Consider the following 12,490-nt stretch of genomic DNA (forward strand, 5'->3'; position numbering starts at 1 on the left):
AAATCACTTTGGCCAGGGGAAACACATGCCTGATTTGGACCAGAAACTTCTTCAGAATCTCCAAGTATTTCATATTAGCTGTAATATATTCCATGTAGTGGAGATTCTTCAGATGATGTATAAATAATATATTCCTTTTTAGGTTTTTCAAATCAAAATATGAGGACTTTATTAAGGAATATTAAGGAGATGGGATAAGATTTTGTGTCAAGGTCATGATATTAATAGAAACTGTATTCCTATAGAATATGAGCAAATTTATTATGAGCTCTTTTATGCCATTTATTGATAATTTTGTTTAGTATTAGATGTTGAACAGAATAGAAATACAGCTAGTATTCCTGTGGCAGATATAATAGGTCATGTCCTTAGTCTTAGGAAAAATGATGCATTTCCTCAAGACTGACATTCCTTATTGAATTATACGGTACAGGTTTCCAGCCTACGTATATCACGGTCATCAAAGTTGCATACTAAATTACAGATTTCTGCTTCACAAACCAGTATGAGTGAATTAGATGTGCTATTTAATATAAAATCCTATTTTAAACAATCCCCTCAAGTAATTTTTTTCATAAGCATAAGTTTTGAACCATAGAGCTAAGCTAAAAATTCCATGCAAATTGGAGAGGGAATGTCATGTCCTTCAGGTTTACTAGTATTTCTCTAAATACTAGCATATGCTGTCTATTAAAACATATTTGTTCAGGGAATTTGTACAATCAATGGAACAAGAAAAGTAAGTGATATATTTTTGCCTAAACTATTTCCAAATATACAGAGTAAGAATTGGAAGACCTGCAGATATACAAATGCACAAATTCATTTCTTCATACCAACTTTGTCTTTTTCAAGGTCACTGCTGTATCTTCCTAGTTACAAAAGAAAAACTTTGAAATGGCAACAAGATAATGTCGCCTTTTAGAAAGTTGGCAAAACTTAAAATGAAACAGTTTTTAGTGAGAAAACCCTTCTTTATTACATGGTTATTCCAAAGGGCAATCTGGAAATATTAATCAAAAGTGAAAAAATGCATTTCCTTCGAATTACTTGTTCCATTTATGGAAATTAGACATAATTGGACAAGTATGCAAAGGTGTAGATACAAGGATGTCCAGTGCGTAATGGCCCATAATAGGAAAAAAATCTGAAATAACCTAAATTCCCAATAAGGGTATATTAGAGAAATGGATAATGATACATTCATAATTCTGAAAAGTTTAGAGTTATTACAAAAATAATAGATTGTATTCTGATATAGATATATATAGATATTCTGATATAGATAATAACTATTCATTTTTTGGTAAAAATGTTACTGACTGGTGTATGTAGCATAACACAATGCACAAAATATATATTTCAAATGTTCATGATCTTTATATTTACAGAAAATACCTGAAAACCTATAATAAAGCTGTTAATAACAGTTATTTCTGTTGAATGTGATTGCTAGTGACCAAGATAGGTACATTTACATTTTACTACTTTTATAATTATTTGATTTTTTATCCTCAGGCATTTATTACTTTTATAATAGCAAATTAATACATTATTTTGATTATGTATACCAATATGTACAGGAACCCCAACCTTTTACCATAGATAGCTTTCAGATGTGGAAAGAGATTTATAATAAAAATAATTCCCCATATAACATTGTGAAAAAAGGTAAAAAAAAAAAAAAAGCCAGCATTTTTCCTGTGTCTAAGATGTAAGTATGTGAATATATGTGGTGGTATAGAAAACTGTTGATAAATATATGCAAAATATTAATAGTAATTTATTTTGGGTAATGGGATGTCAGTAATTTTCACTTTGTTTATATTTCTTTTGATTCCTAATCTATGAAGATAAATTAATGGGACATTCTCACTTTGTTTTAAATAATTGATTTAAAGTATTTGTATATTTATAATACTCTTCACTTCTAAATTGATCTAGTCTATTTTCATAAGAACAAAAAATTCAGCTGCTGTTCTATTTTAAAACTCTAGCTCTAGTTAGATGAATATTAAATTTACTTCAATTAACACTTAAGTTATTAATTGAAATCCAGTTAAATGTACTTGTTATTTTTAGAAATTAAATGTATTTTATATAATTTATATCCTAAATTAATATTAACAAAAATGCATAACATTTTCTATTACTCTTTTAATATTATTTGTCAATTAGATTTATTTCTGTCATAATCATTAAAAGTTAAAGCGTTTTAGTATTCTAATAGGATTTTGTTTCAAGGCCAATGCTGAAATGCACAGTTGATTCTCTCACTGGTTTTCTCATCATTCGGTGGGTCAAATAGTTAACTAGAATAGAATCACTCTTAATTGCTATCATCTGTCAGTAGTTAACCCACCCATATTTTCCAAGGCTACTGTCAGATTCTTGAATTAAAAGAGAACACCAGTGACTAATCAATTATTGTTTAAGCAGCCATCAAATATTCTAAGATACAAAGAAGCAAGTAATTTGGAAACAAAATTAAAAAGAATCACAACATGTTATTGCTCATATAAAATAATTTTCATAGGGCTGACACTTAGAATACAAGTATGTGATTAGTGATATCGATCATACTAATTTCAATAAAAAGTGTTGTTGGTCTTCTAATATATATATAGTTATTTTATTTTCTAAACCAAAAATGTTCATGCACATAAAAAATCAATTTTCTTTTCTTTAGTTGTTTTACAAAACCATGAATGAAAAATCTTTGGGCAATGTTTTAGAACCTTGTCAAAATGTAGAGCTGGCTCTTTTCTTCAGTATCATACTTTGAAACCTTTAACTGCAAAGATACGCAACTTTCAAGAACTAAGAGAAGATCAATCCAAGGTTTTCTCCTGTCTAGTTTTTGGTTTTCCAAGACAGTGCCAACAACACGGTATTCTTTAAAATATGTGACAATCCGGGATCCAAAGCCACTGTACTCACTCCTACAAAAAGGCAAAGGCTAAGTTCTCAAAGTGTGACGGAACTTATGCTACAAGGATGTGAATCCTTTTATGGCTACCCCATTGGAACATTCAATCATGATTCTCTCATACCATGCAAAGTATATACGAGAATGACATCCCTTCACAACCTTTGATCTCTTTCGCTTACTAGAAACTATGTGACTCTATTATCTCATGGAAACATTACAGATGAGGTGAGGATAAATTTTGTACAAAAATAATTATCCACACATATTAGAAAACATATTGTTATTTCCTTAGACAATATACGTAATTTTTTCTCTTGGAATAATTATACATATTTTAGAAGGGTTATTTTAAAGAGAAAAAAGGCTTTTATTTTCATGAATATGTTTTTGACAGTATTAGGTTGCTGCAAAGTAATAGTGGTAATTAAAAGTAATGGCAGACCCGGCCCCGCACCCTGCAGCCGCCGAGATGTTGATGCCTAAGAAGAACCGGATTGCCATTTACGAACTCCTTTTTAAGGAGGGAGTCATGGTGGCCAAGAAGGATGTCCACATGCCTAAGCACCCGGAGCTGGCAGACAAGAATGTGCCCAACCTTCATGTCATGAAGGCCATGCAGTCTCTCAAGTCCCGAGGCTACGTGAAGGAACAGTTTGCCTGGAGACATTTCTACTGGTACCTTACTAATGAGGGTATCCAGTATCTCCGTGATTACCTTCATCTGCCCCCGAAGATTGTGCCTGCCACCTTACGCCGAAGCCGTCCAGAGACTGGCAGGCTTCGGCCTAAAGGTCTGGAGGGTGAGCGACCTGCAAGACTCACAAGAGGGGAAGCTGACAGAGATACCTACAGACAGAGTGCTGTGCCACCTGGTGCCGACAAGAAAGCCGAGGCTGGGGCTGGGTCAGCAACCGAATTCCAGTTTAGAGGCAGATTTGGTCGTGGACGTGGTCAGCCACCTCAGTAAAATTGAAGAGGATTATTTTGCATTGAATAAATTTACAGCCAAAAAACCTTAAAAAAAAAAAAAAAAAAAAGTAATGGCAAAAACCGCAATTACTTTTGCACCAACCCAATATATTCACTGTATGATGAGTATTAAGAAGCTCTTTAAGTACCCTAAGTGGAGAATTGGTCAAGGATTCTTGATAACTGTTAGATATTTAACAAATTACATTTATTGAAAAACACAAAATAATAAATTCATTAACGTAGTCTATAATCATTCCAAATATATGTTGGCTATGCAAATGGCAGTTGGAAACAACATTGAGGCTGTAAAATGGTGTAGTTGTTGGTGTTGGCCCTTAGAATGTGATGGTTAAGAACACAGACAATAGAACCAGATTACCTGAGTTCAGTTCCCAGGTCCATCATTTATAATCTGTGTAACCTTAGACAATTTGTTTAACCTCCCTTTTTCTCAATGTCCTTATATGTAGCACATATAGAGATATAGGATAACTTTGAAAATTTAATGAGTTAACATATATATTGTACTTTATACAATAACTGGCAAATAAGTGAACACAATATTTGCTATTACAGTTATTAACCTGTTTAGAAGTCTAAAGTTATGCATGAAAATATTAACAATAAATAACAGTAGAATCTGTTAAATACTAATGAAGTGGCATGAACATGTATTGACATGAGATTCCAAGGCAATGAAGTGGAGCTTCACATACTGGGGGCTATGAGTCAACAGAAGCAGAATTTTACATAATGTATTTATTTTATATTGCTGTGCAACAAATTACCATAATCCTGGTGTCTTAAAATGATACCCATAAATTAGTTCAAACTTCTATAGGTTAAAATTTCATAGGTATGGCTGGGTTCTCTCTTGAGGATATCATAAGACTAAAACCAAGTAATTGGCTGGGCTGAGTTCTTGTCTGGAGGTTTTGGGGAAAATTTCACTTCAAAACTCATTCTTCTTGTTTGTCAAATGTAGTTTCTTGCACTTGTAAGACCGAGGTCATTGTTTCCTTGCTGTCAGCCAGGACCTCTTTCAGGTGCTATGGGCCACTTGCATTCCTTGCCACCAGGTCCTCTCCATCTTCAAGCCAGTAATGCTGCCTTGAATTCTTCTTGTGCTTCAAATTTCTGACAACCTCTCTTGCCACCAGTTGGAGAAAAATCTTTGCTTTTGAAAAGCTTATGTGGTTAGGTTTGGCCCAGCGACATAATCTGTGTAGTTTAAGGTCAAATAAATAGTAACCTCAATTATATATACAAAACTTCACAGCAACCTAGATTTGTGATTCATAAAATAACTGGGAAAATTGTGTGTACATTAGAGGTAGGGATTTTCAGGGTTATTTTTCAAATTCTACCTATAACACATATATTATCTAATTTAGATATCATAATGATTATTTGAGCAAGCCATTAGTATACCTTTTTATTATGTAGAAAATAGGTTCATTGCATGTTTTAAGATTTTGTAAGGTTTTATGGGCTTGGTTTTGGCTAGAGTCCTGCTTAAATACACCATTACTAAAATTTGAGATAGTGGAGACTTTACAGAGAACTGAGGATTACATAGACCTATAAAAACTGGAAGTATTTAATTACACAGAGAAAGATAATGGCATTCCAGGTGAAAAAAAATAGCGCAAGCAATAGGACAAGGATAATAAAAAACAGGATTATTTTATAAGAATGAATAGACTTCCAACTGTAGAAAAGAAGTCACGTATGGCTAAAATAGTGAGTGATATTAGAGGGATGGTTTGAAGCCAAATTTAATGGTCTCCCATTCTAGACTAAAGAGTTTGCCCTTTGTCCTGAGAACAAGGTTTTAGGGATTCTACCAACGATGATGAACAATGGAGCCCAATTTCCCCTTTAATTAATTACAATTACCCAAAAGAGATTAAGAACCAGAACAGACACTAGCATGACCACATCCAGAGTTATGCACCCAACTTCAGTTACAATAAAGAATTCTCTGCCTCTACCTATCATGTAGTTCTACCAGGGCTAGTTTATTTGTATTTTGTAATTACTTAGATTCCCTCACTTTGGGTTCTTAAAACATACATGTAGTCATTCTTTATCTAAATAACATTTACTAAGCACCTTGTCTATGCGGAGCACTGATGAATGTGTTATCTTTGGCCTTCAAGATTTACAAAAGTGTATAGAATGTGGTAAGTACTCTTTTACACAATATATGAATGTAGTAACTGGGACTTATTCTGCACTTATATAATATCTGTATCCATACCAGTTGTTAGGGGAAAACATGGTTCATGCCCTTAGATAACTGGAGAAATATTACAAACACACAGGAAATAACTAACAACAGTTTAACCTGTGAGGTACTAAAAATGTAAGTATGACATATAATATTATATGAATTCTGAAAAGGAGGAGCTGAATTGGGCAGGATTTACCAGCAAAGGCCCCAAAAGGGTTAACACTTAAATTGGGATCTTAAAGATGAAAAAAAGACAGCTCAATCATCAAGAGCAATTCAAAAATCCATGTAGGAAGGGGAAATCAGTGACACAAAATTGTGTGTTACTGAGGATAACCTAGTCTGTCTTAATATCAGATGTTTAAATAAATATTTTCCATGATTGCAGAATTTAAAAATCAAAATAATAGGACAGTGCCAATCTCATCTTAAATTATAATTTTCTGGGACGTCTTTAACAGCATTGATTTATATGTCACATGTATTAATCCTGCCTCTAGTATGCCATGTGATATGGTTTGACTGTGTCCCCACCCAAAATCTCATCTTGAATTGTAATCCGAATTGTAATCCCCATGTGTTGGGAGAGGGACATCATCAGAAGTGATTAGATCATGGGCACAGTTTCCCCAAGCTGTTCTCATGATAGTGAGTGAGTTCTCATGAAATTTGATGATTTTATAAGGGGCTTTTCCTCACTTTTCTCTGCACTTCTCTGTCCCACCACCATGTGAAGAAAAATGTGTTTGCTTCTCATTCTGTCAGGATTGTAAGTTTCCTGAGGCTTCCCCAGCCATAAGAAACTGTGAGTCAATTAAACCTCTTTCCTTTAAAAATTACCCAGTATCAAGGCAGTTATTTATAGCAACCTGAGAACAGACTAATAGAGTAAATTGGTACTGAGGTAGTGAAATGCTGCTGTAAAGATACCCAGATGTGAGGAAGTGACTTTGGAACTGGGTAACAGGCAGAGGTTGAACAGTTTGGAGGATTCAGAGAAGATAGACGTAGGAAAGTTTGGATCTTCCTAGAGACTTGTTGAATGGTTTTGACCAAAATGCTGATAGTGATATGGACAACAAATTCCAGGCTAAGGTGGTCTCAAATAGAGATGAGGAAATTCTTGTGAACTGGAGCAAAGGTGACTCTTATTATGCTTTAATAAAGAGACTAGTGACACTTTGCACTTGCCCTAGAGATCTGTAAAACTTTGAACTTGAGACATATAATTTAAGGTATCTGGTGGAAGAAATTTCTAAGCTGTGAAGTGTTCAAGAGAAAGAGGCATAAAAGTTTGGAAAATATACAGCCTGATGATGCAATAGAAAAGAAAATTCTCCCCATTGTCTGGGGAGAAATTAAAGCCAGCTGCAGACATGTGCATAGTTACTAAGACAATGGGGAAAATGTCTCCAGGTCATGTCAGAGACCTTCACAGCAGACCCTCCATTCACAGGCCTGGAGGCCTAGGAGGAAATAGTGGTTTTGTGGTCCAGGCCCAGGCACCCCTAATATGTAAAACCCTGGGTCATAGCGCCCTATATCCCAGCTGCTTCAGCTTCAGCCATGGCTAAAAGGGCCCAGGACAGCTCTGGCCATTACTTCAGAGGGTGCAAGCCCCCAAGCCTTGGAAGTTACCATGTGGTATTGACCCTGTGGGTGCACAAAGGAAAAGAACTGAGGTTTGGGAATGTCCAGATGCATTTCAGAGGATGTATGGAAATGCCTGGATGTTCAGGCAGAAGTTTGCTGCAGGGGCAGAACCCTCATGGAGAACTTCTGCTAGGGCAGTGCAGAAGGTAGATGTGGGGTAGGTGCCCCCATAAAGAGTCTAGACTGGGACACTGCCTAGTGGAGCTTTGAGAAGAGGCCCACAGTCTTGTAGGCTCCAGAATGGGAGATCCACTGACATCTTACACCATGCAACTGGAAAAGCCACAGATACCAAATGATAAGACTGTGAAATCAGTCAGGAGGCCACTGAGTATCCTGCAAAGCCACAGAGTAGAGCAGCCCAAGATCATAGGAATCCACCTGTTGCATCAGTATGATCTGGGTGTGAGACATGGAGTCAAAGGAGATCATTTTCGAACTTTAAGGTTTAATGACTGCCCTATTGGATTTCAGACTTGCATAGGGCCCATAGACCCTTCATTTTGGCCAATTGCCCCCATTTTGAACAGGTGTATTTACCCAATGCCTGTACCCTCATTGTATCTTGAAAGTAACTAACTAGTTTTTGATTTTGCAGGCTTGTAGGTAGAAGGGAGACTTTGGACTTAGACTTTTGGGTTAATGATTAAATGAGTTAAGAATTTGGGGGACTGTTGGATAGGTATGATTGTGTTTTGAAATGTGAAGACATGAGATTTGGGAGGGGTCGGGGGCAGAATTACATGGTTTGGCTTGATGTGCCCACCCAAATATCACCTTGAATGGTAATCCCCATAATCTTTACTTGTCAAGGGTGGGACCAGGTGGAGGTAACTGAATCAAGGGGTTAGTTTTCCTCATGCTCTTCTCATGATAATAAGTTTCATGAGATCTGATGGTTTTATAAGCATCTGGCATTTCTCCTGCTTGCACTCATTCTTTCCCCTGACACACTGTGAAGAGGTGCCTTCTTCCATGATTGCAAGTTACCTGAGGCCTCCCAAGACATGTGAAATTGTGAGCCAATTAAACCTCTTTCCTTTGTAAGTTACCCATTCTCAGGCAGTTATTTATAGATAAATGAGAACAAACTGATACAACATGAGAAGTCTTTTAAACAATGGAATTAAAGAAAAATAAAAATTAAGAACTGCAAAATTGATGTAATAATTATACTACTTTATTATTTTGATTTTATTTTCAGTATTTCATGTGAGCTTTTATCTAGACTACTAATTTACATCCTATAAATTCACATATCCAGTCATATTTGTTAATAGGAAAATAGTTGAGGAAGTACAGCTGACATTTTTCTCTTTAAAAAAAATGTGGTGAAGGACCCAGAGCAAGATGGCCGAATAGGAACAGCTCCAGTCTCTAGCTCCCAGCATGAGCAACACAGAAGACAGGTGATTTCTGCATTTTCAACTGAAGTACTGGGTTCATCTCACTGGGGAGTGCCAGACAATCAGTGCTGGTCAGCTGATGCAGCCCAACCAGCCAGAGCTGAAGCAGGGCGAGGCATTGCCTCACCTGGGAAGCACAAGGGGGAAAGGAATCCCTTTTCCTAGCCAGGGGAACTGAGACACACAACACCTGGAAAATCGGGTAACTCCCACCCTAATACTGTGCTTTACCAAAGGTCTTAGAAAACGGCACACAAGGAGATTATATCCCACACCTGGCCGGGAGGGTCCCACGCCCATGGAGCCTGCCTCATTGCTAGCACAGCAGTCTGTGATCTAACTGCAAGACAGCAGCGAGGCTGGGAGAGGGGTGCCCGCCATTGCTGAGGCTTAAGTAGGTAAACAAAGCCGCTGGGAAGCTCGAACTGGGTGGAGCCCACAGCAGCACAAGGAGGCCTGCTGTCTCTGTAGACTCCACCTCTGGGGACAGGGCATAGCTAAACAAAAAGCAGCAGAAACCTCTTCAGATGCAAATGACCCTGTCTGACAGCTTTGAAGAGAGCAGTGGATCTCCCAACATGGAGATTGAGATCTGAGAACAGACAGACTGCCTGCTCAAGTGGATCCCTGACCCCTGAGTAGCCTAACTGGGAGACATCCCCCACTAGGTACAGATCGACATCCCACACCTCACACGGCAGGGTACACCCCTGAGACGAAGCTTCCAGAGCAAGAATCAGACAGGAACACTCGCCATTCAGCAATATTCTATATTCTGCAGCTTCTGCTGCTGATACCCAGGCAAACAGGGTCTGGAGTGGACCTCAAGCAATCTCCAACAGACCTACAGCTGAGGGTCCTGACTGTTAGAAGGAAACCTAACAAACAGAAAGGACACCCACACCAAAACCCCATCAGTACATCACCATCATCAAAGACCAAAGGCAGATAAAACCACAAAGATGGGGAAAAAGCAGGGCAGAAAAGCTGGAAATTCAAAAAATAAGAGCGCATCTCTCCCTCCAAAGGAATGCAGCTCATCACCAGCAATGGATCAAAGTTGGACAAAGAATGACTTTGCCGAGTTGAGAGAAGACAGCTTCAGTCCATCAAACTTCTCAGAGCTAAAGGAGGAATTATGTACCCAGTACAAAGAAACTAAAAATCTTGAAAAAATAATGGAAGAATGGATTACTAGAATAATCAATGCAGAGAAGGACATAAATGAACTGACAGAGATAAAAACCATGACACGAGAAATACGTGACAAATGCAAAAGCTTCAGTAACCGACTTGATCAACTGGAAGAAAGAGTATCAGCGATTGAGGATCAAATGAATGAAATGAAGTGAGAAGAGAAGTCTAAAGAATAAAGAGGAAAAAGAAATGAACAAAGCCTTTAAGAAGTATGGGATTATATGAAAAGACCAAATCTACGTCTGATTGGGGTGCCTGAAAGTGAGGGGGAAAATGGAACCAAGTTGGAAAACACTCTTCAGGATATCATCCAGGAGAACTTCCCCAACCTAGTAAGGCAGACCAACATTCAAATTCAGGAAATACAGAGAACGCCACAAAGATACTCCTCCGAGAAGAGCAACTCCAAGACACATAATTGCCAGATTCACCAAAGTTGAAATGAAGGAAAAAATCTTAAGGGCAGCCAGAGAGAAAGGTCGGGTTACCCACAAAGGGAAGCCCATCAGACTAACAGCAGATCTCTCAGCAGAAACTCTCCAAGCCAGAAGAGAGTGGGGGCCAATATTCAACATTCTTAAAGAAAAGAAGTTTCAATCCAGAATTTCATATCCAGTCAAACTAAGTTTCATAAGTGAAGGAGAAATAAATCCTTTACAGACAAGCAAATGCTTAGAGATTTTGTCACCACCAGGCCTGCTCTCCAAAAGACCCTGAAGGAAGCCCTAAACATGGAAAGGAACAACCGGTACCAGCCATTGCAAAAACATGCCAAAATGTAAAGACCATCGATGCTAGGAAGAAACTGCATCAACTAACGAGCAAAATAACCAGTTAATATCATAATGGCAGGATCAAGTTCACACATAACAATATTAACCTTAAATGTAAATGGACTAAATGCTCCAATTAAAAGACACAGACTGGCAAACTGGATAAAGAAGCAGGAACCATCAGTTTGCTGTATTCAGGAGATCCATCTCACATGCAGAGATGCACATAGGCTCAAAATAAAGGGATGGAGGAAGATCTACCAAGCAAATGGAGAACAAAAAAAGCAGGGGTTGCAATACTAGTCTCTGATAAAACAGACTTTAAACCATCAAAGATCAAAAGAGACAAAGAAGGCCATTACATAATGGTAAAGGGATCAATTCAACAGGAAGAGCAAACTATCCTAAATATATATGCACCCAATACAGGAGCACCCAGATTCATAAAGCAAGTCCTTAGAGACTTACAAAGAGGCTTAGATTCCCATATGATAATAATGGGAGACTTCAACACCCGACTGTCAACATTAGACAGATCAATGAGACAGAAAGTTAACAAGAATATCCAAGAATTGAACTCAACTCTGCACCAAGTGGACCTAATAGACATCTACAGAACTCTCCACCCCAAATTAACAGAATATACATTCTTCTCAGCACTACATCACATTTATTCCAAAATTGGCCACATAATTGGAAGTAAAGCACTCCTCAGCAAATGTAAAAGAACAGAAATTATAACAAACTATCTCTCAGACCACAGTGCAATCAAACTAGAACTCAGGACTAAGAAACTCAATCAAAACCGCTTAACTACTTGGAAACTGAACAACCTGCTCCTGAATGACTACTGGGTACATAACGAAATGAAGGTAGAAATAAAGATGTTCTTTGAAACTAATGAGAACAAAGATACAACATACCAGAATCTCTGGGACATATTTAAAGCAGTGTGTAGAGGGAAATTTATAGCACTAAGTGCCCATAAGAGAAAGCTGGAAAGATCTAAATCTGACACTCCAACATCACAATTAAAAGAACTAGAGAAGCAAGAGCAAACACATTCAAAAGCTAGCAGAAGGCAAGAAATCACTAAGATCAGAGCAGAACTGAAGGAGATAGAGATACAAAAAACCCTCCAAAAAATCAATGAATCCAGGAGCTGGTTTTTTGAAAAGATCAACAAAATTCATAGACCACTAGCAAGACTAATAAAGAAGAAAAGAGAGAAGAATTAAATAGATGCAATAAAAAATGATAAAGTGGATATCACCACTGACCCCAGAGAAATACAAACTACCAACAGAGAATACTACCAACA

At 37.4% G+C, this 12,490-nt stretch overlaps 1 pseudogene across 1 annotated transcript; it reads left to right on the forward strand.

Annotated features, from left to right (window-relative positions):
* The first annotated feature begins 3,380 nt into the window (after positions 1 to 3,380).
* LOC104670778 lies at positions 3,381 to 3,947 on the forward strand (annotated as a pseudogene). Its single transcript, XR_749185.2, has one exon. The product of XR_749185.2 is annotated as a 40S ribosomal protein S10 pseudogene (transcript).
* Positions 3,948 to 12,490: the final 8,543 nt, after the last annotated feature.

The sequence above is a fragment of the Rhinopithecus roxellana genome, chromosome 17 (assembly GCF_007565055.1).
Source record: "Rhinopithecus roxellana isolate Shanxi Qingling chromosome 17, ASM756505v1, whole genome shotgun sequence".
In the NCBI taxonomy this organism is placed as follows: domain Eukaryota; kingdom Metazoa; phylum Chordata; class Mammalia; order Primates; family Cercopithecidae; genus Rhinopithecus; species Rhinopithecus roxellana.